The sequence below is a fragment of the Amborella trichopoda genome, chromosome 10, assembly GCF_054954075.1.
Source record: "Amborella trichopoda isolate Santa Cruz 75 chromosome 10, AtrichopodaSantaCruz75HAP2 v2.0, whole genome shotgun sequence".
NCBI lineage: Eukaryota > Viridiplantae > Streptophyta > Magnoliopsida > Amborellales > Amborellaceae > Amborella > Amborella trichopoda.
The window spans coordinates 46,019,411-46,046,267 of NC_142345.1; the positions used below are offsets into that span (position 1 = coordinate 46,019,411).

At 37.4% G+C, this 26,857-nt stretch overlaps 1 long non-coding RNA gene across 30 annotated transcripts in view; it reads right to left on the reverse strand.

The window, feature by feature from the left end:
- The window catches only part of LOC105421675 (uncharacterized), a 91,266-nt gene that overhangs the window by 61,282 nt on the left and 3,127 nt on the right, over positions 1 to 26,857 (reverse strand). For 20 of the 30 annotated variants that reach the window (XR_016042458.1, XR_016042447.1, XR_016042454.1 and 17 more), the window contains exons 4-5: positions 17,323 to 17,398; positions 9,736 to 9,855 (exon numbers count right to left, since the gene is read on the reverse strand). The exons of 2 other annotated variants lie outside the window; for them this stretch is intronic. This is a non-coding gene — a long non-coding RNA (uncharacterized LOC105421675). The remainder of the gene's footprint in view (positions 1 to 9,735; positions 9,856 to 17,322; positions 17,399 to 26,857) is intronic. 8 more of the 30 variants (XR_016042445.1, XR_016042444.1, XR_016042464.1 and 5 more) reach the window with 2 other exon arrangements.

Below are 26,857 nucleotides of genomic sequence, written 5' to 3' on the forward strand. Positions count from 1 at the left end.
GGTGAGGCAATGGTGGCAACAAGGTTGGGACATGGGGGGAGAGAAGAGGAGGAGATGAATTAGGAGGAAAATGGTGAGGTGGACTAATGAGGTTAGGGGAGGGCATACAAAGAGGGGGTGCAAGAGGAAGGGATTGCAAGCCTAGGATTGCATAGAGAAAGGGTGGAGAGAGAGAGGGGAAAGAAAGCAAGGGTATAGAGGGTATAAAAGCTTGGGCAGAACGAGATAAAGGAGCATTCTGCATGTGAACACGATTGGATGGGCGAAAAGGGAGGGAAAGGGGCACGACAGGAGAGGGCACGTGTACACCTTCCATGTTACAGGGGGGTCGAGAAAAGGTAATTGTAGAAACAACATGGTCAACAAGTGAAAAAGAGGGAAACGGAGGTGGGAGGGAGAGTTGCGTCCTATTTCCCTAAGACCAGAAGGAGACTTGGATGGAGGACACCTGGTATCACGGGATTGGAAAGGGAAGCAGCGATCACATGCTCACCAAGAGGGGTGCAACGAATGACAAGGGATAAGGAACCATGTGGTAGCTCCTGAAAATAGGAAACTGCGATCAAGAAATCGCGATCAAGAGATCGCTGAGATGCACGCCAAGGGAGGATAGATGGGGGACAATCGAGAAGGAGCCACGTGACTGTTCTAGATGGGGAGGTAGAGCCGCTTGCTCTAAGGCCAAGGATGAATTGCCTTGGGAAATGGGGTTTGTGGAGCCACCGGTCGTCCCGGCATTAATGATAGGAAGCTCAAAAGGTGGTGATCCTCTTGGGGCAAAGTTCGCCGCACAATCGAAACTTGAACGCTGATGGTGATTTCTTAGCTGCCCTCTATGTGAGACCTTGGTCCATCCATCCTGGTGTACTGAGGAACATGATCCAAACAGAGGAGGATTGACGATGGGGAGAGGCGAAGGACCCAGGCCAAGGGAATGTGAAAGAAGAGGCCATTAACTTCAGCCAAATGAAGGGCGGGATGAGGGAAGGTGCCAACGATTCCACGAGAAGTTGGATTGATCCAAAAAGTAGGGTGTTTGAGGACTGCTAATGGATCGAGCTAAACGCGCCGCAAGAGTCCCCAATTTTTTTGAAAGTGTCAATGTGCCACTCCTGCATGGGGATGTTGTGGCCTGGAGCCAAATTGTTTGCGGAAAAATGGCTCCCAAGTTCTCACTCCAAGCAGAAAAGGCGAGAGCCCCATTGAACCGAGAATGGTGTCCCTGCAGGCCATTATTACGGCTGACTTCATATGGGAAAGAGAAGAAATTCTCAAATGTCAAAACTTATGGGGGCAAACATGTCAAACCATAGGTGTCCATCTCTGAAATTTCAACATGTGAACACGAAAATGCCTCCATGTTTGACACCAAAACATGACACATGCTTGGTGAGGCTCATCAGATTGTCTACTGGTATGTCGAAAGCAACACATTAATCGGATATAGTCGTAGAGCCACGCACCACGACATGTCTAAAACAAAATGCCTCTAGATCCAATGATTGAATGGGCCGAATGACAAATTCAATATTTATCAAGATAGATTTGGGAAGAGGAAATAAGAATTCCAACTAAAATAAAGCTATTATGCATCTTACCAATTGCTAAACTAAAGCTATTATGTCACAATCCGTATTGAGATTGCCCATTAGAAACATTGAGTAACATCATAGAACATAAAACTGGAATGGTTTGATAGTAGCTTGAAGAATAGTGAGGCTGTTAGGGTCTTCCACTGCATAGTTGCACCTCTCCCAAAAAGTTTGCTAGTTTGAAGAGCAGACCTCAATACAGGTATAAGTTCAAGAGCTCTAAACATAAATGAATTTCACAAATAATGCACGAGATAACTAAATTTGAAGAAACTACAATCCCTACAAAAGGGCAACTTAGACAAAAATGAGACAATATCTTGTCCAGTTCAACCTGCATGAATTCTGGAACAATTTGGAGCTAATTACTGTGTTCCTTTGTTTTGGGGAGCTAGCAGAATTTTCATGTCATGTGAGTTTTATTTGATGCAAGTACAAAGGCTGCTAAGTGCTAACAATGATTTGGAAGGTGACTCAAGAAAAGATTCATCTTAAACTGAGATTTCGTTTACGCAAAACAACAATTCACATGAAGTGACATGTTAATTCTTATTAGTGAAGTGGGGGACCCAATTCAAATATGCATTTGGTTGAATGTTGAAACACGCCTCAACAAATATTCCTATGTGATGAATCACACGGATGAGATATAAGATGGAAGACAAATTCAAAAGCTATAAAAAGAAATATAGATAATAAAAATAGTCAAAAGTAAATAAGAAAAATTAACATAAAAGATCAAATACATGCATCCCATACATGAATATGGTTGTTCAACTTCTAGACCTATGTCAAAACTTATGGGGGCAAACATGTCAAACCATAGGTGTCCATGTCTGAAATTTCAACATGTGAACACGAAAATGCCTCCATGTTTGACACCAAAACATGACACATGCTTGGTGAGGCTCATCAGATTGTCTACCGGTATGTCGAAAGCAACACATTAATCGGATATAGTGGTAGAGCCATGCACCACGACATGTCTAAACCAAAATGCCTCTAGATCCAATGATCGAATGGGCCGAATGACAAATTCAATATTTATCAAGATAGATTTGGGAAGAGGAAATAAGAATTCCAACTAAAATAAAGCTATTATGCATCTTACCAATTGCTAAAATAAAGCTATTATGTCACAATCCATATTGGCATTGCCCATTAGAAACATTGTGTCACATCATAGAACATAAAACTGGAATGGTTTGATAGTAGCTTGAAGAATAGTGAGGCAGTTAGGGTCTTCCACTACATAGTTGCACCTCTCCCAAAAAGCTTGCTAGTTTGAAGAGCAGACCTCAATACAGGTACAAGTTCAAGAGCTCTAAACATAAATGATTTTCATAAATAATGCACGAGATAACTAAATTTGGAGAAACTACAATCCCTACAAAAGGGCATCTTAGACAAAAATGAGACAATATCTTGTCCAGTTCAACCCGCCTGAATTCTGGAACAATTTGGATCTAATTACTGTGTTCCTTTGTTTTGGGGAGCTAGCAGAATTTTCATGTCATGTGAGTTTTATTTGATGCAAGTACAAAGGCTGCTAAGTGCTAACAATGATTTGGAAGGTGACTCAAGAAAAAATTCATCTTAAACTGAGATTTCGTTTACGCAAAACAACAATTCACATGAAGTGACATGTTAATTCTTATTAGTGAAGTGGGGGACCCAATTCAAATATGCATTTGGTTGAATGTTGAAACACGCCTCAACAAATATTCCTATGTGATGAATCACACGGATGAGATATAAGATGGAAGACAAATTCAAAAGCTATAAAAAGAAATATAAATAATAAAAATTGTCAAAAGTAAATAAGAAAAATTAACAATAAAAAATCAAATACATGCATCCTATACATGAATATGGTTGTTCAACTTCTAGACCTATGTCAAAACTTATGGGGGCAAACATGTCAAACCATAGGTGTCCATGTCTGAAATTTCAAGATGTGAACACGAAAATGCCTCCATGTTTGACACCAAAACATGACACATGCTTGGTGAGGCTCATCAGATTGTCTACTGGTATGTCGAAAGCAATACATTAATCGGATATAGTGGTAGAGCCACGCACCACGACATGTCTAAAACAAAATGCCTCTAGATCCAATGATCGAATGGGCCGAATGACAAATTTATCATTTATCAAGATAGATTTGGGAATAGGAAATAAGAATTCCAACTAAAATAAAGCTATTATGCATCTTACCAATTGCTCATCAGTTTATGAATAAATCTAACAAACAGGTCATAAATGACCAAAACAAAATTCATGTCTACAAACAACGTCGTATAATGTTGGTTATTTGGGGGAAGGGAAGAGCAGAAGATGAATTAGGAGGAAAAAAAATTGAGATGAAATAATGAGGCTAGGGGAGGGCATATCAAGAGGGGGTGCAGGAGGAAGGGTTGCAAGCTTGTAATGGCGTTGAGAGAGGGTGGAGAGAGAGAGGGAAAAGAAAGCGAGGGTAGAGAGGGTATAGGAGCTTGGGAAAAACGAGATGAAAGAGCAGTTTGCATGTGAAACACGATTGGATGAGTAAAAAGAGGGGGAAAGGGGCATGACAGAAGAGGGCAAGTGTCCACCATCCGTGTAGAGGAAGGGCTCAAAAAAGGTAACTGAGGAAACAATAGGGTCAACGAGGAGGAGAGTTGCTTGCTAGTTTCCTAAGACCGGAGGGAGACATGGAGGGAGGACACCTAGTGTCACGGGATTGGAAAGGGAAACAACGATCATATGCTCACCAGGAGGGTTCGACGAAGGATGGAAAAAGAAGGGTGCAACTCTATTGAAGAACTCCCTTGAGCTATTGAGATATGACCCTATGCGATGAGGGTACGTGATGATCTTCAACGATAACAAGTCCCTGATTCGCGATGCGACATGAAAAGATGGACTACGTTCAGGTTCAGGATGTGATTCGAGTAGCAAAGAGAAAGAGGCTTCATGACTCCCTCAGAAGCTACATCCATAAATCTATTGTGAAAGGATTCATGGCGAAAGAGTTCTCCAGGGTTAATGCAATGAGAGATAATAAGTGAGAAATACTTGAGAGAGAGATTGCAATTGGGGTATGAGAATGTGAGGAAGAAAGATTTTAAGGCCTTTAAAGGCCAAGTGGGAGATGTTGGGTTTTTGTGACCATTAAAGGCCTTATGAGAGTTTATATATCAATATTTTATACAGTAGAACATACACACAGTGGCAGTGTGGTCCTTTGTGGATCATATTATGCAAATGCTATTTGTCGATACTCAGACTTGACTTGATGTGCTAGGTTAGTCGAGTTGGAAAACCAATAGTACCTGGGTATAGAACTAAACAGATAAGGTCGGAGTTACCCAGATGAGTTAGCCGAGGGACTTTGTGACCCTTGTGTGTGATGGTTGGCCAAAACCTCATCACTGAATCATTACACAACATGTACATATGATGGCCGTATCACGAGAGCAAACCATATTTCAAGTATATGCGCGAGAGATTACTCTTATGCACCTTAGAGTTGTGATTGCATCAGGTCTAGGTAACCTTGGTTCATCTTTAGGGGAGAACCTGTAGTCCATAGACTGGGATTGTGTCCCCTTGCCTATTGGCTGACTTTTGTGGCCCAATCGTGAACCGCTGCGTTGGTCTGTAGGTCATGGCAACTACTGGGTTTGTTTGAGAAAGCAAGTGTAGATTACATTCTACAGTAGAAGGTGAAGTGCTCTAATGATTTTATATTTCCTAGACTTATACGGATCGGATTCCCATCAAAATTATTTAGTTCTAATTATTTTGATGATATATGATTTTTAAATTGATTATTTGCATTTTTGTGAATATCTGGATATTTTATTTTCACAAGTTGGATTTATAAATCCCAAGATATTCACTTTTTAGTATTTAAATATTCAAGAGAAAATAAAAGTTCATTTAGTAATTTATTAACATGGGGGCCCAACATGAGGTGTGGGACCCACATGTGGCCACCTAGGGTGGCATGCCTCACTCAAGGGAAACCCTCCTCTTACTATAAGTTGGTAAGCCACCTTGGCTTGAGAATCAAGATTGTATTATTTTGGAATGTTTTAAGATTTAAGAATTTTGACTATTCAAAGATGATATGAATAAGGGATAATATTTATAAGACAAGAAAGTATGACAATATTTTCTATATTACAATATTTGATGGGATTAGGTTTAGGAAGCTAGAGGATAAGGTTCTAGCACATTCCTTTTAATCATGATGCCTGATCTATGTAATGGATGAATCATATCTCTCACCTCACAGGTCTCCTATGATCAATGGTCTAGATTTAATCTACTTAATGATGGCTAACCCTAAGGAAACTCTAGCCCAAGAAAAATCTATAAATAGGGCTGCCTCACCCTAAATCTCTACATTTCTCATATCTCTCTCTTCTCTCTTAGTGGCACGCCACCCAATCTCATCTCTCTTGATCTCTCTAGCCTCTCTCTCTCTCTCCTCTAGAAAATATTAGAATAGAGAAAAAAAGGGGCACGCCCCAATATAGATCTAAAGAGGAGGGCACACCTCACACATAAGGCATTGAGGCCCTAAGATTGTGCATTGTTCCATTGCTCTCAAATTGTGAAGGATTTTGCTTTAAGCTTTCCCATACTTAGTAGATCCAAGAAAGACCATTGATCCCATGCACAATTAGAGGAGGAGACACGGTGTGGGGTGTACTAAGCTTGGTTGAGGCAATCTCCGATATCTTTTACTTTGTGCTTTATAGTATTTCTTTCTTGTGCCATTCTTATTCTTATAAGAATTGTGTTGATTTTATTTATTAAATAAAGAAGTTGTAATTAATGGTAGCTAGTGAGTGAGAACCACTTTAATTTGTTTATTTGTTTATTTCAAGAGACTTTTATTGTACTTGGACCCATTGTAAATGTTCTAGTCAGTGTTAAAAAAGGAAATTAAAAACTATATACACTGTGCTGGATCACCTTGTCCAACTTTCAACTTGAAGGGCAAGTTCAACAGCTGGCACAGTAGTTCATGAACCTCAATAATGGGCAAGACGGTGATCTTTTAGCCCAAGAGGATTTTGAGTACAAGCCTTTTCAATTTTGCGCTCTGCATGGGGAGTCAAGTGATGAGGATAGTGACCGAAGACCTAGATGTGGAGAACATACTCTAGGGTTTTCAATTTGGAAGATTAAATTTTTTGTTTTGATGCAGATTGCATGGAAAGTCAACAAATTGTAGATTGGGATTCACCACCATCTTCAATATATACTCAGATGAATAATAAGATTTCCTAAGAGATCCGATCTATAATAAGGTTCAAGATGAAGATAAAGAGATTTTGGAAGAGGGTAAAAAATATGGAGAAAAGGCAATAGGAGGAATATTTAAATCATGGACTTTGAAGGTCTCATTAATATCAAAGAGGTAGTGCATTCAAGAAATTTAGGGTATTGGAATCAAAGTAGTGCAGTGAAGGCATAGTGGACTTAGAATCTGCAAATTGTGTTCCCCAACATACATAATAAGATCCGTTTCTTGAGGAATCATTTTTACCATGAATAATCTTTGATCCAACAAAGAAGAACAAGTTTGAAGAAGGTAGTTTTGACACTAAATTCATCTTAGCATACTTCAAATCTCTAGGACAAGTTTTCTTCAATCAAGGGAAAATGATAGAGGGAAACATCGTACTTATTTTTAATTTTTATTCAATTGTAAGTTTTAGGGTTTATTTATAGGATTTTTAGTTTCTAGGAATTCTAGGATTTTTATAGTTTTTGTATTTGTTTCATGAGTATTATTCACAAGTACTATTCATGGGTACAAATGTCATTACAAAATTTAAGTTTAAATTAAGATATATAGGTCATTTTAATCACTATATGGACATAAAATATCTTTAAACATTGAATTATAATATAAAAGAGGTTCAGAGAGTTAATTCCTTGTGATTTTTAGAAATTAAAAGAGAGAAAAGCTTAGGATTTTGGAGCCCTAGCTTGGGGTATGGAGAAGAAACCCTGGGTTTCTTTTCGACTTGTGCTTGGAATTAGCATTGTTTCTTGCTGATTTTACTGTTCCATCAAATTTCTCTATATCACAGAGCCTTAGGCATCTGGAGGCCCCTCCTCTCTGTCCTCAAATTCTTGTGACGTAGTATTAGGTTCCACTCAAGGAGGGGATCAATAATTAGATATTTGCTAGACCCCGGGCTCAATCAGACGCCCTTGAAAGACCTTTACCCAAGCCTTTATCTCCTCGCTCTCCATCAACAAGCCTCTAATGAAGACCATTTTCCCATGCAAAACGCTTCAAGAACTTGGATCCAGGCATTCGTAGACCACCCTCAGATATTGAGTTTCAGGAATTCCTAGACCTATCCACACTCCTTAGTTCAGTTTTTCTCTCTTGCTCTGGAGAAGATATGGTGCCCTGCCCTCGGGGAAATTTCCAGTTGCTTCCTTTTGTTGCGAACTTACAAAACCGCCAACATTACCCCTCCCTCCATTGAGGCCAAAGCATGAATCTCCATTGCTCCCCCCAAGATCCAAGTCTTCAACTAGATTGCTCTCTTTCAAAGAGCATTAACTGTTGACCAACTGCAAAAGAGAGGCTTGGCTTTACCGAATTGATGTATCATCTGTCATGAAGCCAACGAAACTAACCCTTACCTCTTTATACATTGTCAAGTGGCCCATTCCTTGTGGGGAGCTTTTCTTCAGCTCTTCAATGGCAATGGGTGTCCCCAAAAAATATTCCCAATCACCCCTGGGCCTCTTCAATTATCATATTGTGGAAGGCTTCAATGGCAGCCCTCATTTGGGAAATTCAGATAGAACGTAACAATTGTATCTTTCAAGGAATTTCCTCTATCACTGAAGCCTTGTTAGCATGAATAACCAAGTATCAAGTAAATACGCAAACATTACAAAGGAAATGGGAAATCCATCTCCTTTACTTTACCCACACCAGATAAATAAGAAGGGAAAAGGATCAAATTGAAAAGGGCATTCAAAACGCTATTTACCCACCCGAATTATCTATAGTTGCCTCTTCAAAGACCAACTTATACTCTATCCTTTCAACCTCTTGAATAATGTGTTTCTTTATTATGTTCCTGTTTTCTTGTTCATTTTTAGAAACTTAACAGAGTTTTATTAGATTAAAAAATGGATGTACAATTACATCTCCTTCACAAAATTTAATAGATAAATACTGTAACAGTGAAAATGAGATACCATTAGAGAATACTTGTCAACTCCATCCTTTGCAATAGTATCAGTGTTCTCATGGCTTCCACTTCACGAGGGTGGAAAGAGATCCTGACCTTGGCAACCTACTTTAAAATTTCCTCAAATAGCTATGGAGCCACCACACTTTTCTTGCTGACAAAGTTTATTGATTTCTAAGATTGTTTGTATAGGACTCTATCATAGTTTGCAGAGACACCAGGTCATTTAAAGCTGTGTTTTATACCTCATCGAGATGGCTTGGAAAGCTCGCGACTTGGAAGCCTGGGGACTCCCAACGAGTTTTAAAAAAATGGGCGACTCATCATTTCCACATAACTTTAGAGGACTGCCCAGCTCCGCCAGGTCAACTCGATAAGACCCGGTTCGGGACCAGGCCAAGTACAAGGCAATAGGTGAATCGAAGTTTATAATGATGATCATCATCATCCGAGCCTTCTCTCAACTATTTGGGGTTCGTTCAAATGAAGGTTTATATACCGTGCCGCAATTTTTAAAGAAAATAAGTTCATGAATACAGAGACACCCTAAAGCATTCTCACTTTTTAGTAAATGCCAACCAATCAACTGAAGTTTCCCTTTCATATTAAACACCTATAACCATCTAGTCTAATATCTAATTTCTAATTTCTAATTTCTGTAGCTAATGTTTCCCACTAACGAAATAGCTCCACGAAAACAATTCAAATTACTATAATAAAAAAAGAAAAAAAGAAAAACAACACGAAAGATTTGAATACTTGAGCAAGCAAAGGAACAAAAAAAAAAAAGGAAAAAAATAAAGAAAAAAAAGCAGGTCATGAAAAGCAAACACAAAATAAATACCAGGCAGAAAAACATATCACACGACCATAATGCCCATCTTCTTGGACAGTTGTCACAAAAGGGACCTCGTACTTACTGTATTGATAAGAAATTGTATCTTATCTTTCCTTCTGATGTTCTCTCCAATTTCACTCTTGTGCACATTTCCCATGTCACAATTTAAATCAGGTTGCATTGCCTGATTATAATGCCGGACCTGTGACAGCATTAGAGTTCATTATTTTATTTTTATCATATCAAGTCAAATTTGCATATAAATATGTTCAGGTGAAATAATATTGAAGAAAACATTGTGTCACATTTTCAGTAGCAAAGAATCAAATCCTCCTTGGCAAACCAAGAATAAAAAATAATTTAAAATGGGATCAGATACAATGAGTGCAGTTACTTTTGGTTGGAGAATTAACTACACCCCAAACCTTCAGATGTGAAATCACATGGCGGGGGTGCATCATTCCTCCATTCAAAGTGTGTTGAAAATTTTAACAGCCTTTGAATTGTGGAATGCACACCGCAGATGTCAGCATTTGCATCTGAAAGTTTGACATGTTGTTGTTTTTTCATTTGTAGAGTAACTGTACCCATTAATGCTATACAATCAGTGATTTTGTATATGACTTTTTTTTATTGATTACTATATGTATTCTGAAGCAGAAAAGAAAGTGAATTCCAACCAATATCAGAAGGTGACCAGTATATTAGCACTTAGGTCCCAAGAATATGTAATCAAAGTAACAGGAGCAACTGAACAAGTTTGTCTATTTGTTCTGTATTTTCCTCAAGTTGTCTACACTACTAAGCCAAAAAAGTGAGGTGTCGAATCACCAAGCAAAAAGCAGGTTGTCAACACCACACACAATCTGGCACGAGTGACAGCCACGAAGTTCTAAAAAAAAAAATTGCAGAAGTTCATGAAAAAAACACATATGCACACATACACATAGAAGAAACTGGAGTAATAACATTAGATTTAGCACAACCATCCATATGTTAAAGTCAATTCCAAAAATCTTAAAACACCAAAAAAAATACAGTTTCTTTTAAGTTATATAGCTACATAGTAGGCAGTGTTCAAAAATTTGGCCGCCCAACCGCCTAGGCTGCTGACTACGCGAAAAAATTCAAAAAACGCCTAGGATGTTTGGGCGGGGTCATTATGCGCCCTATCTCTGGGTGCCCACCTAGGCGGGGAAGGCGTCGCCTAGGCACTACTGTTTGGGAGCCCCCCCTGACACTTTGCGGACAGACGGAAAAAAAACCTTGGGTAGGGTCAAAAAATGTAATTTCCCCCCCTTAAAAAGGGGGGAAAAGGGTTTTGGGAGGTATTCTAACCCCTAAAACAAAAACCGTGGCCTTTAGGGTGAGAAAAACCCCCCAAAAACCACTCTTTTGTGATTTATCGAAAGATCGATAAATTTTTTAATTGTTTTATTTCTTCCCAAAACAAAGGCAATAGTTCGTGGGTGGACTTGGAGCTTCTAATAGTTGATTTTGATATTTTTAAAGTATTATCATATTTTAAAGAGGGTTTTGATTTTATTTGATTACAACATATTATGTTATGAATCATGTGTTTTTTCCTTTACTTTTTTTTTTTTTTTCTTTTACGCTATATTTACATGTTTGTAGTTAAAAGATTGCTTTTTTTGTGATTAATTGAATTTTTCTCATTTGGACAATGAAATTGAGCATATATTGTATTCTTTTATGAATAATTGATTCATTTTTTGTACAATGTGTCATGTTTTGATATTATATTATTTTTGTTTTACTTTATTTGATAAATAAATGATTACGTGATATCTTAATAAGTTAAATCTTATGTGAAAGTGAAACTAACGTCTTATATATTTAATTATTCATTTAAGTCTTAATGGTGAGGACACCCTGTCTCTGGGTGGGAGCATGGGCCCCTAGGCGGCCAGGCACCCAAACCGGTTAAGTGGCCGAATCTACATTTTTTAACATTGATAGTAGGCAACCAGGCATATATTAAAAAAAAGCAACAAACCAAAAGGAACTCTCATGCAATCACATGTGCAAACACAAGGCCACGTGCAAAACATAAAACATCTTGCTCGCAATCCACTTACTCATAACATGCTGCAAGTAAGACTCCAAATGACTAAGTTTACATGCATGAATGAAGTTCTATTATTGAGAAACTACGAGAATAAAGCATAAAGAAACACAAAAAAGGGAAATTTTTTGTTTTAATAACACATAAATAGCAACAAGGGTAAAGATGCAATATAAAAATGAACCATGATCCAAACTCCGACACTAGGGCTATAAGAGTCGAGGGCAATGTTCCAAAAATGCCCGCCCAGGTTAAAGGGGCAAGGGGTATCCAGTAATCATGTTTTAAGTCCTAATTTGCAAGCATGGATATGCATTTTTTATTATCCAAACAAAAACAAAATACCCCACTTGATGGGTATTTTTGCACCTAAGCGGACGTAGTCCCCTGGGCACCCACCTAGGTACCCTGGCCATCTGCCTAAGCAAAGGTACTAGGCGGAAGCCCAGGGACACCCACTTAATCGGTCCACTCAGGCTTGGACGATGCACCCAGGCCCCCTAGCCTAAGCAGGCACTAGGTGGACTACTTTTTGAATCAACGATCAATCGCCCAGGCCACCGTAGCCTGCCTAGGCACGGGGCAGACAACTTTTTGAATCAATGGTCGAGGGGAAGCATAATGGAAAGCAGGTAGAGAGGATGCATTCAAAACAAGTAGCTTAATAAAATCCAAAATAAAGAAAGAACAAGAAAAAAAAATAAAGATTTACGATTTACGAATCATCATCATCAGAGCTTTTTCCCAACTATTTGGGGTCGGCTACACGAATCCTGATCTGCCATTTCGCTTCATCAAGAGCCATATCCTCAGTGAGGCTATAAGTCACCATATCTTTTCTCACTAGTTCCAACCATGTCCTTTTGGGCCTACCACTTGCCATTCTTGAGCCTTCCACTTGAACTAACTCGCACCTACTCTGGCTTGCTTGAGTTACTTAGACAAAAGAGTCCGAATGAAAACTATAGGAAACAACCGAGTCTCGCTAGTTCCCATTAGTTTTCACGCAAACGAGTCTCTGCCAAACTTGGCAGAGTCCAAGTTTCACGACTCAAGCACGAGACTGACCCTAGTCCTTGTTTTAAACCATTCTTACTAAATCAGAGTGGGAGTTCAAAGAAATCACCGCTGTTATGGAGATCTCATTTCATAAAGTAAACAGGGAATGCTAACAAGGCATTGAGTTGTTTGAAAGAGAACATCAAAAATGTTTAGAATGGATCTCAATATATATTTATAGACACCAGTGCACATTTTCTTTTGGGATACTCAAGGTTCATTGCTCAAGTGAAAAATGGCTGAAGCAATACATGACCTTGAGACAGGCAATTGATTCTACTCAGGGGCCGGAAGTTAGAAATGGATCCTCATCTTGTTTTAAGGAATCTCATTAGTTGGAATATTTGAGGCTTGGGGGAGGTTAAGAAGAAGCGTGAAGTTTTAATGTTGGTTAGGTCTCATAGACCAGATGTTTTGCTTTTTCAAGCGACAAAGCTACCTTCTCCCTCAGTTTTTTTAGTTAGGGATGTTTGGGGTGGGGGACTAGTAGATTTTGTGGGTATCGATCTTGTACGTTTTTCTGGTGGTTTGTGATCTGTGTGGGACCTGACGAGCCTTAAGCTCTAAGGTTCTGTGGTGGGGGAAAGAGGTTAAATGATAGCTTTAAATGGGTTTGTTTCAATGTATATGGACCAAACTCTTATGCTTTGAAAGAGGATTTTCAGAATGAAATTTCTACTATCATTTTGGATTTTAATTTCCTTTTTGTATCGGTGGAGACTTTAATATGATTCGATGGTAAGTGGAAATATAATATAATTCATCTTTGAACCATTCCATGCGTATTTTGAATCATTTTATTATGCGGCACTATCTTGAAGATCTGTCTATTAATGGAGTGCATTACACATGGTCAAATAACAGTGTAGATAATCTGATTCAATGTAAGATTCATCGGTTATTGATTTTGGATGATTGAGAGTTGAAGTTCCCATTGGCAAAGGTTAATGCACTTACTAAGTTATCTTCTAATCACATTCCTATTTGTTTGCAAATTGATAATGTGATGACGGGTCCTAAGCCTTTTCGGTTGGACCTGGTATGGTTAAAAGAAGCAGACGTGATAGAGCTTATCTCGAATTCTTGGAAAAATTCAATCTACCCAAGGTAGTAGGTTGGTGAAAAACAAGCACAAACTTATTTAGTGGAAAAAAGAGACGAAATTCCATATAAAAAAAAAATTGGGGAAGTGCAGATGAGTTCAAATCTGATAGAGATGGTTGTTTACAATGGGGGAAGTTCATATGTTCAATTAAAAGAAGTGAATATGAGCCTTATGAATTCGCTTTGTGAGATTTTAAGGTCAGAAGAGATATATTGGATGCGGAGATCAAGAGTTACGTGGCTTAAAGAGGGGGCTTTGAACACGAAAAATTTTTGTGCTATAGCTAATGCGAGGAGAAGGCAGAACGATATATCAGGAATTCAATTTGAAGGTGTGGATGTGCAGGATAGGTCGGCCTAGGCACTGAAATTCGTTAGCCATTTTCAGAGACTGTATTCTAAAGAATTGGCTTTTATCTCTAGATTGTTTGGCTTGCAATTTTAGAGTTTATCAGTTGAGGAAGCTACTTCTTTGGAAAATTGGGCTACATAGGAAGAGGTTAGGAGGGTAGTCTTTGCACTTCCAGGAGATAAGGCTCAGGGTCCGGATGGGTTTCCTTTAAATTTTTTCTAAAGATTTTGGGATTTGACTAAATTTGAATTGCTTAATGAGTTTCTGGATAAGGCTCTTTGAGTAGGGCGATAAACTCTACTTACATAGCTTTAATACCTAAGAAACATTTAATCTTTGTGATAACTGACATTCGGCCCATTGGCCTCTTAGCTTGAATACCTAAGAAACATTCCTTTGGTTTAGAATTGTTGTAACTTTCTTTGAAGCAATAAAATTATAGAACATTTAAAAAAAAAAAAAAAACACAACTGGCTAGGGTTTCATCAAAGCTTGAGTATCCAGCTCCACAACTAAAAACCTCATTAAATAATAAATAATTATGATATAGTACCCATAGAGGGGACACCCATTGGCCATTTGGGTGTCATGTGTGGGTTGCTCAGGTTTGTCCTTATTTGTCATTTCTTAAAAATAATTATTTAAAATTTTTATGTTAAACAAAATTTTCGAAAAATCTACAAAAACTCCCAAAAATTAACCAAAGCATTCTCCATCACAATAACACATTTTGGAACAATTTGAAAAATAATTAAAAGAAAAATTAGCATTCTATGAGGTTGAATTAGGTATCGGAGCAATCCACTCAGCTAGATTTGGAATCCAAGGTCACCTTATCAAAGTTAAACTAATGAGTGGCTTAGGACTCTCAAGTTGTTTGTGTGCAAGAGAGAATTCTTGAGGCTTTATGATTGCACGCACATGCACTCGAGACAAGTAGAGAGCGTTCAAAGGAGCCTTGCTCTGAGATCTTATGACCCTCATCAAAGAGGATAGGGTTTCGATTGCTACTAGGATAACCCAACAAAAATCAGAGAGAAAGAGAGAAGACGATCAAGTTTGTAGTTTTTTTTTGGGTAGTTAGATGGAGTTTGCATTGCTCTTAGGGTTTGAAGTGGAAAGAGAAACGTTTCTCTGATACTGTACAAGAAAAATCATAAAATGCTTGTTCAAACCCTTGAAAGCTTAAGTAAATACGAAGTTAACCCCATAGAGTGGAGCAATATACATGTTCCAATTATCAGACTAGAGAAAGAGAAACCAAATGACCAATCAGTCCCAGCCTACACTAGGACATGGACATATGGCGTCTAACGTGGCCCCCAAAAAATAGGGTGTCAAGCACGACATGTTTGTACACTACTAAGCTTCAACATCTTGCATTTGTTGGGTACTAAGTTCTCTATACATAATTATAGTAAAAAAAAAAAAAAGAATATTTAACATAAAAAAGCAAAATATGCATCCTATATATGAATATGGTTGTTCAACGTCTAGACACATGTCAAAACTAATGGGTGCAAACATGTCAAACCATAGGTGTTCATGTCTGAAATTTCAACATGTGAACTGGAAAATGCCTCCATGTTTGACACCAAAAAATGACACATGCTTGGTGAGGGTCATCAGATTGTCTACTAGTATGTCAGAAGCAACAACACATTAATCGCATACAGTGGTAGAGCCACACACCACGACATGTCTAAAAACTGCATCTTTCATTCATCTAATCCATTCAGCTACTGACATATTCTATGACCAAATTAAATACTGCCAAACTCATGAGACGCATAATTTCATCATGCATATGAAAAATCAAAATAAAATGCCTCCAGATCCAATGATCGAATGGGCTGAATGAGAAACTTATTTATCAAGATAGAATTGGGAAGAGAAAATAAGAATTCCAACTAAAATAAAAGCTATTATCCATCTTACCAATTGCTCATCAGTTTATGAATAAATCTAACAAGCAAGTCATAAATGACCAAAACAAAATTCATGTCTACAAACAGCGTCATATGACGTTGGTTATTTCTTAACGTGCACCTAAAATGAAATAGAAAGCATATAGCTGCATATATAGCTACATACCAACTTAAACATACTTATGTACTCATTATTCACAAAGTTCCCTTCGGAAATACAAGAGTGGATCGTTATCAAGGCCTTCAATATGTTCTTTCATTCCATAATAAAACTCACTAATCCAAGGTTGCCACAACACAATAAAGACACCATAAGAAGCTCCATCAAATAACAATATCCTCACTTCTTTACTATGATTTCATGACCCCTCGCTAGGGTTGATTGAACTTTTAGTGAGAAATCAATTTTTTTATGACATGGGTACAGACCAAGATTGACTCTATAAAACTACTTGGCCTAGCTTAGAACTGAAGTTTGTCAAAGCGGTTTGTGAATTTAATATACAATTTGTGGGATGCCCATCAGATTGGGTATACATGGCCCATGTTCAGGACTCCAAATGAAAATGGTTGTACTTTGTTGTGATTGAACCATGAAAAAAATTTCACTAGGCTTTAGGCCAAATGCAGTGCTCTCTAGTAATGCCAAAATCGATCCATCCTCCTGTGCTATAGACTTGCTAGCCTATAGTAACCTGACATTGTGACTGCTAATCAGCAACATTATATCTCTTGCTAATGCCCATTCTTTTGTTTCAATTTTCTATGTTTGGAGTGACTAAATATTGTCATCTTCTCATTTTGAATGTTTTTAGTATGTATTCCAAGCATTACGGCACAGCAGGGAGGAATTGGAGGAATCCCGGAAGATGGGCACAGGTGGACAGGTTCGGCAGGCACATTTTGTAGTAGGAACAAGCAGTTTGTCTCTTTCAAGTGCTTATTATAAGAAAGCCCTGGATAACTGACTCACAAATGAATGACCAATACAAATAATTATTTTCTTTGTTCATCAAGAAGTTCCACTCTTTGTGCAACTTAAACAAGATTTGAAATAAATCATGCAAAAGAAAGCACAAATCAAAAACTAATGAAAAAGACAAAAACATCGAATCATTAAAACCCATGCAAGAATATTACCTCATTCTTCAATTTATGTAGAAGAGTTGTCTTTCTAGTGTTGCCAAGTACTAGACAAGGGATCTTGACCACTTATCTACACAGGGAACCAAGAAAACCATAAAACCAGTCAAGTGGAAACACAAATCCAGCCTAAATAAAACCCTCAAGGGAAGATGAAGAAGAATAAAATATGGGAAACAACTTGAAATATGAGAAAATGGATTACAAAGACAACAACATTTAAAATAAAAAAAAACCAAAAATAAGAAAAATAAAAGGGCAAAACAAAAACAAAAGTTGAGAAATGAAAGTGAAAAATGGAGAAAACAGCTGAATGAAAATTACATTTCAAGACAAACCCTCATATATGTAGATTAGTGTAGAAGAAAGCCTAATACTAGTTTGAAGAGCAAGAGTGCAACAAGAGAATCGCAGTAAAGAGTTTTTCTCTCTAAAAAAAAAGCAACCAAGTATGTAAGAAGAATGAGTGTGGATGAGCTTTTCTAGTAATACAGCTTTTTATTTTACCAAGTGTCTAAAATCTAACACCATACAATCAAAATCACTCCCATCAATACCCTTGTGTGTGATGGATGGCTTGAGAGAACAATGGCCTAAATCCTCATTATTACCATCATACGGTATGTACATTATATAGCCATCCAGGAAGTGGCCCTTTTGGATAAGGGTGTGTGACATGTACATGTGTAGAAGAGATAACTTCCTGCAACACTGGACTGTGTTGGAAGGACCCATGGAGCATATTGCTAAAATGGGGCATGGACTTGTTTTCAAGGAAGGACCTATAAGCTATGGTATAGAATTGTATCTCCTTCACTTTGTCCACTAATGAACCCTTGTGAGAGGTTGTGGGTCATGGCAACTATTGGGTTAGTTTGAGAAGATGCAGTGAGATACGATCTCTAGAGAGGATGAGTCCTTAGTATATTTGTCCTAATCCTAACTCTATGGATCCTTCACATCAAATCTTCATAGATATATTTAAATATGTTACTTATTTTTTAGATAATCAAAATAAATTTTTATACCTTTCTAGGTATTTTATTTTATTGAGAAATGATTTTTAACTAAGAAAAATCAATTTTTTGGATATATTTTAATCAGAGAGAAAAATAAAATATTATGAGATTTTATAAAATTATTTTATTATTTAAAATTATATTTAAAGTATTTGGAGGCCTATTGGGGTACATTGGGCCCACCATAGTATGGGACGTAGGGCCCACATGGACGGACACCCCATTGGTGGTACGCCCCACCTGTTCCAAACTTTCCTAAACTGAAAGATTGCAATTATGCCATATTTTGACTTGATATTTTAGGAAACCTTTTGTGCAGAGATTTTGATTGATTTCAAAATAGGGAGGAGTAAGAAATTAATTGTGATTGATTTCAAAATAAGAAGATATGAAAAAATTAATTGTGATTTCTTTATTACTTTCTCTACACAATATTTGATGTGAATGGAGTTATGGAAACTGAGGGATAATGGTTCTACCGCATCCTTTTAATCATAATGGCTAATCTAAGGGATGAATGGATGAGATCTCTTCAACTCACATATCTCCAATATCAAAGGTCAAGATTAAGTCTCACAAAGATGACAAAACCCTAGCCTTTATTCTATATAAACTAGCTATGGGTGGGGCTCATTCTCTACACTTATCTCTCTCTCTCTCTCTTTGTGCTTGAAGGAGTGACACGGCACTCTCTAAATATCTCTCGCTTCTTCTCTCTCCAAACTTTAGGGTTTAGGAAGGAAAACTAAGCCAAGGGGTGGCACGGCCAAGCCACATAGCCTATAGCACTAGGTCTTGGCCTTATGTCCAGATGTTGAGCCTTGGTCAAGCATATATTATGTTATGCTCTCTACTGGTTTTTTCCTAGGCTTCCCAATTTGTGAGACAAGTTCTTGGACTTAGATCCCGTGTGTCATTGGTGGAGGAGTCCCGGTGTGAGGTGTACTAAGTCCTTGGGGGTAACCTGAAGCAAGGTATAAGGTATTCTCTTAGTTTATGTTCTTTCGATTCTATTGCATTTTTATTTCCAAATCTGTATTTCGAATGTATTTTAATATTAATGGCAAGCAAGTGAGAGTACTTGGCAATTTTATTTGGTTCATATTGTATTCAGATACTTGTGAGTGATTCCAGTGGCAATACAAAAAGAAAAAATAGAAAAATTTTAATAGGTAGTGACTTGCCCGGTCACATTGTCCACCTTTCAAGAGGGGTGTGCCAAAGTACCACTGCTCCATCAGGGCTTGGGCTGGTGACCAGCTAAGTCCAAATAACTATGGATCATGTCCAACATAGGGGTTTAGTCTTGGTAAACAAATGTAATTTCGTAGAGGAAGAAGAGGTGGGTGTCTCATGCTGTTGTTAGCATGTACAACTGCACAATATGATAAAAAAATGTCAGTCTAGTTTTTTTTTTTTCTTTTTTTTGAATTACAACTTGTACATGCATTTCCATTACGTCACATGGATGGAGATGAATGTGATAGAGCAAGCGAGGGCAAAAAACGTTGTGCTGCACTTTCTTAGTGACAGTATGGAGTCTTTCAAAGAATCGAAATGGTGAAAAAAAATCCAAGCTGGATCAAGACCTCGTGAAGAACTAGTCAAACCCTTGACCCAAAAAAAAATAATGAAAAACCAAAGGACCAAAGCTCATGAAGAACTACTTAAACCCTTGACCCAAAAACATTCGCAGATCTTCAACGTTTGAGACCCAAGCCTCAAGAGAGATTGGATTCACCACCAACCACGGAGAAAATAATGAAATGATCAAGCTGAATTTTTGTTGGAGCTGCAAAGAGAAGCAGTAGACTTGCATGTTTTTGGGATATCACATGAAACAAACAAGGAGAGAATTAAAAGATCCAGGCAATACTTTTGGTATTGAGGGCTCTTTGGCAGAAATAATATAGCCTTGTATGGATTGAGAAGCCTAAATAGAACTTTGATGATTGATATTATCTAAAGTGACTAACTAAATGTGATTTATTGGCTTAGAGGGCAATCTCTAGATCATATGGAATACATTGGTTTATTTTGTAGAAGTACAGACTCATTGTTCAATATGTATTTATTGAATATTTACAACCATCCTGGAAAGGAAAAACAATAACAAATTGACTAAAATGTGGACATGTAGGGCTCCGGCAAAGGGATTATAGGTAACCACAGTTACCCATCCCTTTTAATGATGTGTCTATTAAAACAAAAAAAAAAAGCCAAGAACATTTTTTAAGTATTAAAAAACCAAGAAAACAGTGGTAAGATAGGAGTAACTGCAAATGAGCCATCAGATTTATAAAGTTCGATACTGCCACTATCATCTAGAAAATTTGGAAAGCCATCAATAGTTTTAAAAGAACTAAAAAGAACTAACAGAACCAAGACCAGTTCTCCATAACTTGTTAAATACATTTTTCAGAAGGTAAATACAGTGGCAGATGAGTTGGCCAACTCAGAATCGGATGCATCTAGGAATAAGTCACAGCTATATGAAACAATCGTTCGTAGTCCTTTTTTCTCCATGAAGAAACATTCCTTATAGTCAACTATCTTAATTAACAAAAAATAAAAAATAAAAATAAAAAACCACTAAATGGCAGAGGCTTGTCAATTATAAAAGGTACAATTCTTGAAAGTTCACAGATATGTTGCCAGACTAGAAACTTAACAAATACTACCTTGAAATTGATAGATACCACCCTTATGTTTCCAAACCAACCAAATTCTGAATGATGATTGCATTTGATTTAGATAAAAAACAAGGAAGAATAAAGGTTCCATCTCCCATCTCAGAAAATAATATATCCTCTTAATAACAGTGAGCCCTATATTTGCACAAGTTCACATGTTGATGCTCCATTTCTTATTGCATGCCAGAAAAGAATTATTAAAAGAGAATATATCCTAAGGTAAATATGCATTACTGAGAAAAGTTTCATGCATCTCCTAGTTTTATGTTTCATCTTCTTCCAAAAGACTTGACTATTTTCACTTTAGACTCCCTTGTCTAAGATGATAAGCCTTCTAAAACATATTGACGTCCAGCAGCAAGCCACACTCATGAGCATGCATATAACCCTACACATCCCATGGCAACAAATGTTCATAACTTCACATGGTTTGGTCCAGCAATACCAGGGTTAGTGCATTAGAATATTGAAGCATACAAGGTATCCATTCAGTTTAAACACTAAATATTAACTGCAGCTCATCTTCAGTTCACAGGGAGCGCAAGGAGACTAGAACTTACCCCAATCCTCCATCATCACCGTAAAATTTGTTACATTAATTCATGAACCAAAAGTTTCAAAATCACTTGAGCAGCTGCGAAACAAGGTGAGGTCCTGCAAGCGTAGCGGGATATCTTGAAAACTTCTCTTGCAGTTATCAAACCACGTAAACTTGATTTCCTTTTGGGTTAGGCGGGTTAGGGGAAGTGTTATCTTCAAGAATCCCTCTACGAAACACTTGTAATACCCCGCTAGTCCTAGGAATCTGCAAACTTCAGATACATTCATTGGTCTCTCCCATATAAGCACAACCTCAATCTTGCAAGGATCAACTGTTATCCCATCTTTGGAAACAATAGGCCCAAGGAAAGCCACACTTGGAAGCCATAATCACTTTGTTGGCTGAATTTGATAGTCCAATCATGAACCCATGTGAGAGGTTGTGGGTCATGGCAACTATTGGGTTTATTTGAGAAGTTGCAGTGAGATACGGTCTCTAGAGAGGATGACTCCTCAGTATATTTGTCGTAATCCTAACTCTATGGATCCTTCACATCAAATCTTCTTAGATATGTTAATTATTTTTTAGATAATTAAAATAAATTTAAGACCTCTCTAGGTATCTTATTTTATTGAGAAATGATTTTTAACTAAGAAAAAATCAATTTTATGGATTTATTTTAATCAGAGAGAGAAATAAAATATTTTGAGATTTTATAAAATTATTTGATTTTTAAAAATTATGCTTAAAATATTTGGGGCCTATTGGGGTGCATTGGGCCCACCATATTATGGGACGTAGGACCCACATGGCCACCCTATGGGCGGTGTGCCCCACCTCTTCCAAACTTTCCTAAATTGAAAGACAACAATTATGCAATATGTTGACTTGATATTTTAGGAAACCTTTTGTGCAGAGAGTTTGATTGATTTCAAAATAGGGAGGTGTAAGAAATTAATTGTGATAGATTTCAAAATAAGAAGATATAAAGAAATTAATTGTGATTGATTTATTACTTTCTCTACACAATATTTGATGGGAATGGAGTTATGGAAACAGAGGGATAGGATGAGATCTCTTCACCCCACATATCTCCAAGATCAAACGTCAAGATTAAGTCTTACAAAGATGGTAAAACCCTAACCCCAGGAACCCTAGCCTTTAATATCGTAGAGGAAGAAGAGGTGGGAGTCTCATGTTGTTGTTAGCATGTACAACTGCACAATTTGATAAAAAATGTCAGTCTAGTTTTTTTTTTAATTACAACTCGTACATGCAATTCCATTAAGTCGCATCGATGGAGATGAATGTGATAGAACAAGCGAGGGCAAAAACAGTTGTGCTGCACTTTCTTAGTGACAATATGGAGTCTTTGGAAGAATCGAAATGGTGAAAAAAATCCAAGCTGGATCAAGACCTCGTGAAGAACTAGTCAAACCTTGACCCAAAAAAGAAAAAGAATGAATGAAAAATCAAAGGACCAAAGCTCGTGAAAAACTAGTTAAACCCTTGACCCAAAAACAGTCGCAGATCTTCAAGGTTTGAGACCCAAGCCTCAAGAGAGATTGAATTCTCCACCAACCACGGTGAAAATAATGAAATGATCAAGCTGAATTTTTGTTGGAGTCGCAAAGAGAAGCACTAGAGTTGCATGTTTTTGGGATATCACATGAAACAAACAAGGAGACAATTAAACGATCCATGCAATATTTTTGGTATTGAGGGCTCTTTGGTAGAACAAAGAAGAACATTTTTTAAGTAACCAAGAAAATAGTGGTAAGATAGGAGTAACTGCAGATGAGCCATCAGTTTTAAAAAGTTCGGTACTGCCACTGTGATCTAGAAAATTTGGAAAGCCATCAATAGTTTTAAAAGAACGAATAGACCCAAGACCAGTTCTCAATAACTTGTTAAATACATTTTTTCAGAAGGTAAATATGGTGGTAGATGAGTTGGCTAACTGGGAATCGGATGCATATAGGAATAAGTCACAGCTATATGAAACCATAGTTCGTAGTCCTTTTTTCTCCATGAAGAAACATTCCTTATAGTCAAGTATCTTTATTAACAAAAAAAAAAAAAATAATAAAAAAAATAAAAAACCACGAAATGGCAGAGGCTTGTCAATTATAAAAGGTACAATCCCTAAAAGTTCATAGATATGTTGTTAGTCTAGAAACATAACAAATACTACTCTGAAATTGATAGACACCACCCTTACGTTTCCAAACCAACCCAATTCTGAATGACAATTACATCTGATTTGGATAAAAAACAAGGAAGAATAATGGTTCTATTTCCCATCTCAGAAAATAACATATCCTCTTAATACCAGTGAGCCCTATATTTGCACAAGTTCACATGTTGATTGCTCGAACTCTAAACTTTGAGACACTTCGATCCAATGAAATGTAATTTTCTGGAGGTTTTTTTCTCTCTAAAAGGGGTTCTTGTGCGTTAGGTTTCAAATGAACCTAAATCCCCTCCTTCTAACCTTTTATATCTTTTAAAAAAATCAAAACAGAAAACAAAAAAAAACATTTCCACCTCTAGGCGGGGAGCAGGTCCTCAGCGGCCACCCAGGGCTGGGCGCTAGGCGGCCACCTAGGCGGGTTCCGTACCACCTAGGCGGCCGCCTAGGGACCACCGCCCAGTTTGGCCGCCTAGGCCTAGGCAATGCGATGAAAAAAAAAAAAAAGGTTTCGCCAAACTTTTTTTTCCTTCGATTTGATGCAAAAAAAGCCACAAAAGTGGCTGAAAATCTTCGTTTAGAGGGTATAATAACCCCCAAACAGTTTCCCTAAAGTTTGGAACCACAAAAAGACCATTTTGCCCTTCCCCGAGGGGCAAAATTGAAAAACATTTCCACAGTAACAGATGCGACACGATGCGGTCTGATGCGGTGCGATGCGGGATGCAGCCATGATGCGGCGCATATGCGGCCGCATCTGTCAAAAGCGCATATGCGCCGGTTCGCGATGCGGATGCAAGCGCATCCCGCATGATGCGGCCGCATTTTAAAACACTGGTTCCTGCTTTGAAAATTAGTTGTTGCATTTTTTTTGAAATACAATAGTCACAATTTCCTGTTAGAGCAGGATACCTAATACTAGCACTGCTACACTCCTAGATTTTCTATCTTGTTTTGTATAATTCAAATAATGGCACTTGGCTAACATGTTAACTGTGGATTCTGAAGAACAACATTACAAGAGTGTTGCTTCTCTATGTTTCATGAAGCGCCTATAGTTCTTATTTTAAGCAATGAGATCTTCACAAAAACCATTTGTAAGATGCCCAATAGTCTATAGTTTCTTCCAAATAAATTACTTTCCTGCAACAAATATGTCTGTTTCTTGAAAAAAATCAAGGTTCTCTTCCATTTGTTTTAAGAAATAAGAAAGCTCCATAATCTATGTTACAAGAATATGGGTACGAGTGTCAGTGCCATACACCAATATACATGTCAGAGACGCAACTTAGCCCCTTCTAGATACAACACATTCATATATATATTGGAGGGGTCGGGAGGTGGAATTTTAAGCGATTAAAGTATCTTAGTTTCTATAGTGTTAGACATGTGTGTCACATTCTTAGTGTCTATACGAGCCCAAAACCTTGGACGTTCGTTCAAGTCTTGTAGCCCATCATTTATTTAGAATGTTGGTGCTTACATTATTCTTGATAATGATTTATATATCTTTTCTCCTGTTCTTTGTTTAATTTGGCAGTGATGATGGCGGACAGCAAGGAGTTGAAAGATTGTGACAAATATGAAACCTGTAGAGAGAGAGCAAAGTTAGGGTTCATGTGTAAAGATATCATGGATATTGGGAGGCTTATGTGGAGTAAAATATGCCCCTTATAAATATTGCCTGAGAATCACTTGTTGCAAAGCCTACTAAACAGTCTACCCATTCCGACCTTCCTTAAATGTTTATTTAACTTCAGTTGCATTTATAGTTAGTTAACAATTAAATTTTCCATGGAAGATATTTTTTATTCGAATTATATCCACCTTTTAGGTTCCCATGCAAGGGTGTCGTCACTGTCTCTCTCTCTCTCTCTATCTCTCTCTCTCACACACACACAAACAGATTTGGCTTAGCAAAGTGGTTAGTTATTTCTGGGTACCAATGCGATATCCTAAGTCCTAGTTTCATTTATCTTTTATCTTATATCAAATATCCCAGGTTTCAATCATTTCTATTCACATTTTTGCCCCCATTATTACAAATCCCATGCTTTCAAAGCATTGTTTTTATATTTATATACATTTGGAATACTTTAAAAAAAAAACAAATATAGACTGTCCAACATTTTAGGAACAGATCTGAAGCGGACACTTGTTACAGTGTGGGTACCCATGTTTTTCTTATTATTCTTTCCTACATAATTTGGAATAGAAGCTGTCATGGAAATGTTGGAATTCTACTGAGAGTGTACAGAAACAATTTTAAGCACCCTCTCCAAAACCCGATGTTAAATTACCAAATCAATAGAAGGATTCAAAAACAAAGCTAAAGACCACCTCAAATTCCGAAATGATAAAGCAACCAAAAAAATAGAAGTGCTATATTTAAAAAAAAAAAAATGTAGAGCAAACAATAGAGCAAATAAGATTGTAAACAATGTCCAAGTCTAGCTTCACTACAGTTAATTGCTTACACAAAACAATAGAGCAAAAAAGATTGTAAACAATGTATATTTTCTTATCAGTAAGTTATAACACCATCCTAGAGGTCGAAGAAAAAACTAGAATCATAAAACACAAAAAGCATTATTGAAAAACAAGATCAGGTTGGAAAAGAGAACTAAATAGCCTTAAGTTTTGCCAAAGCCGCCAAATCTCCAAGTATACATTGATACAAATTGGTGAATATTTGTTACCAACATATATGCTTGTTGACAACAGCTAGATATAATGATTGACCAACTCATTTGGTTCTATCAAAATATGTATATGAGGATATTGATAAATAACAGAAAAATTAATAATTGGATTGGTTTTTGTCATTCATTTTTTATCAAATGATTAATAAGGCCATTGCAAGCGTTTCAAAAGCTCCCCAACCACAACCTAACCTTTCCTCCCACCCAACGTGCAGCATTCCCTAACCTTACCATCCACAACCTAGCCTTTTGGTTCGCTACCCTTACAGCGTCATTGTCCGTTCCTCCTCCACCACCAAAAAGAAAAAAGCATCTTTCTATTCCCACAAACCGTCTGACCATGCATTTTAGACCTCACCAAATGAATGTCAAATCATGGTGATCCA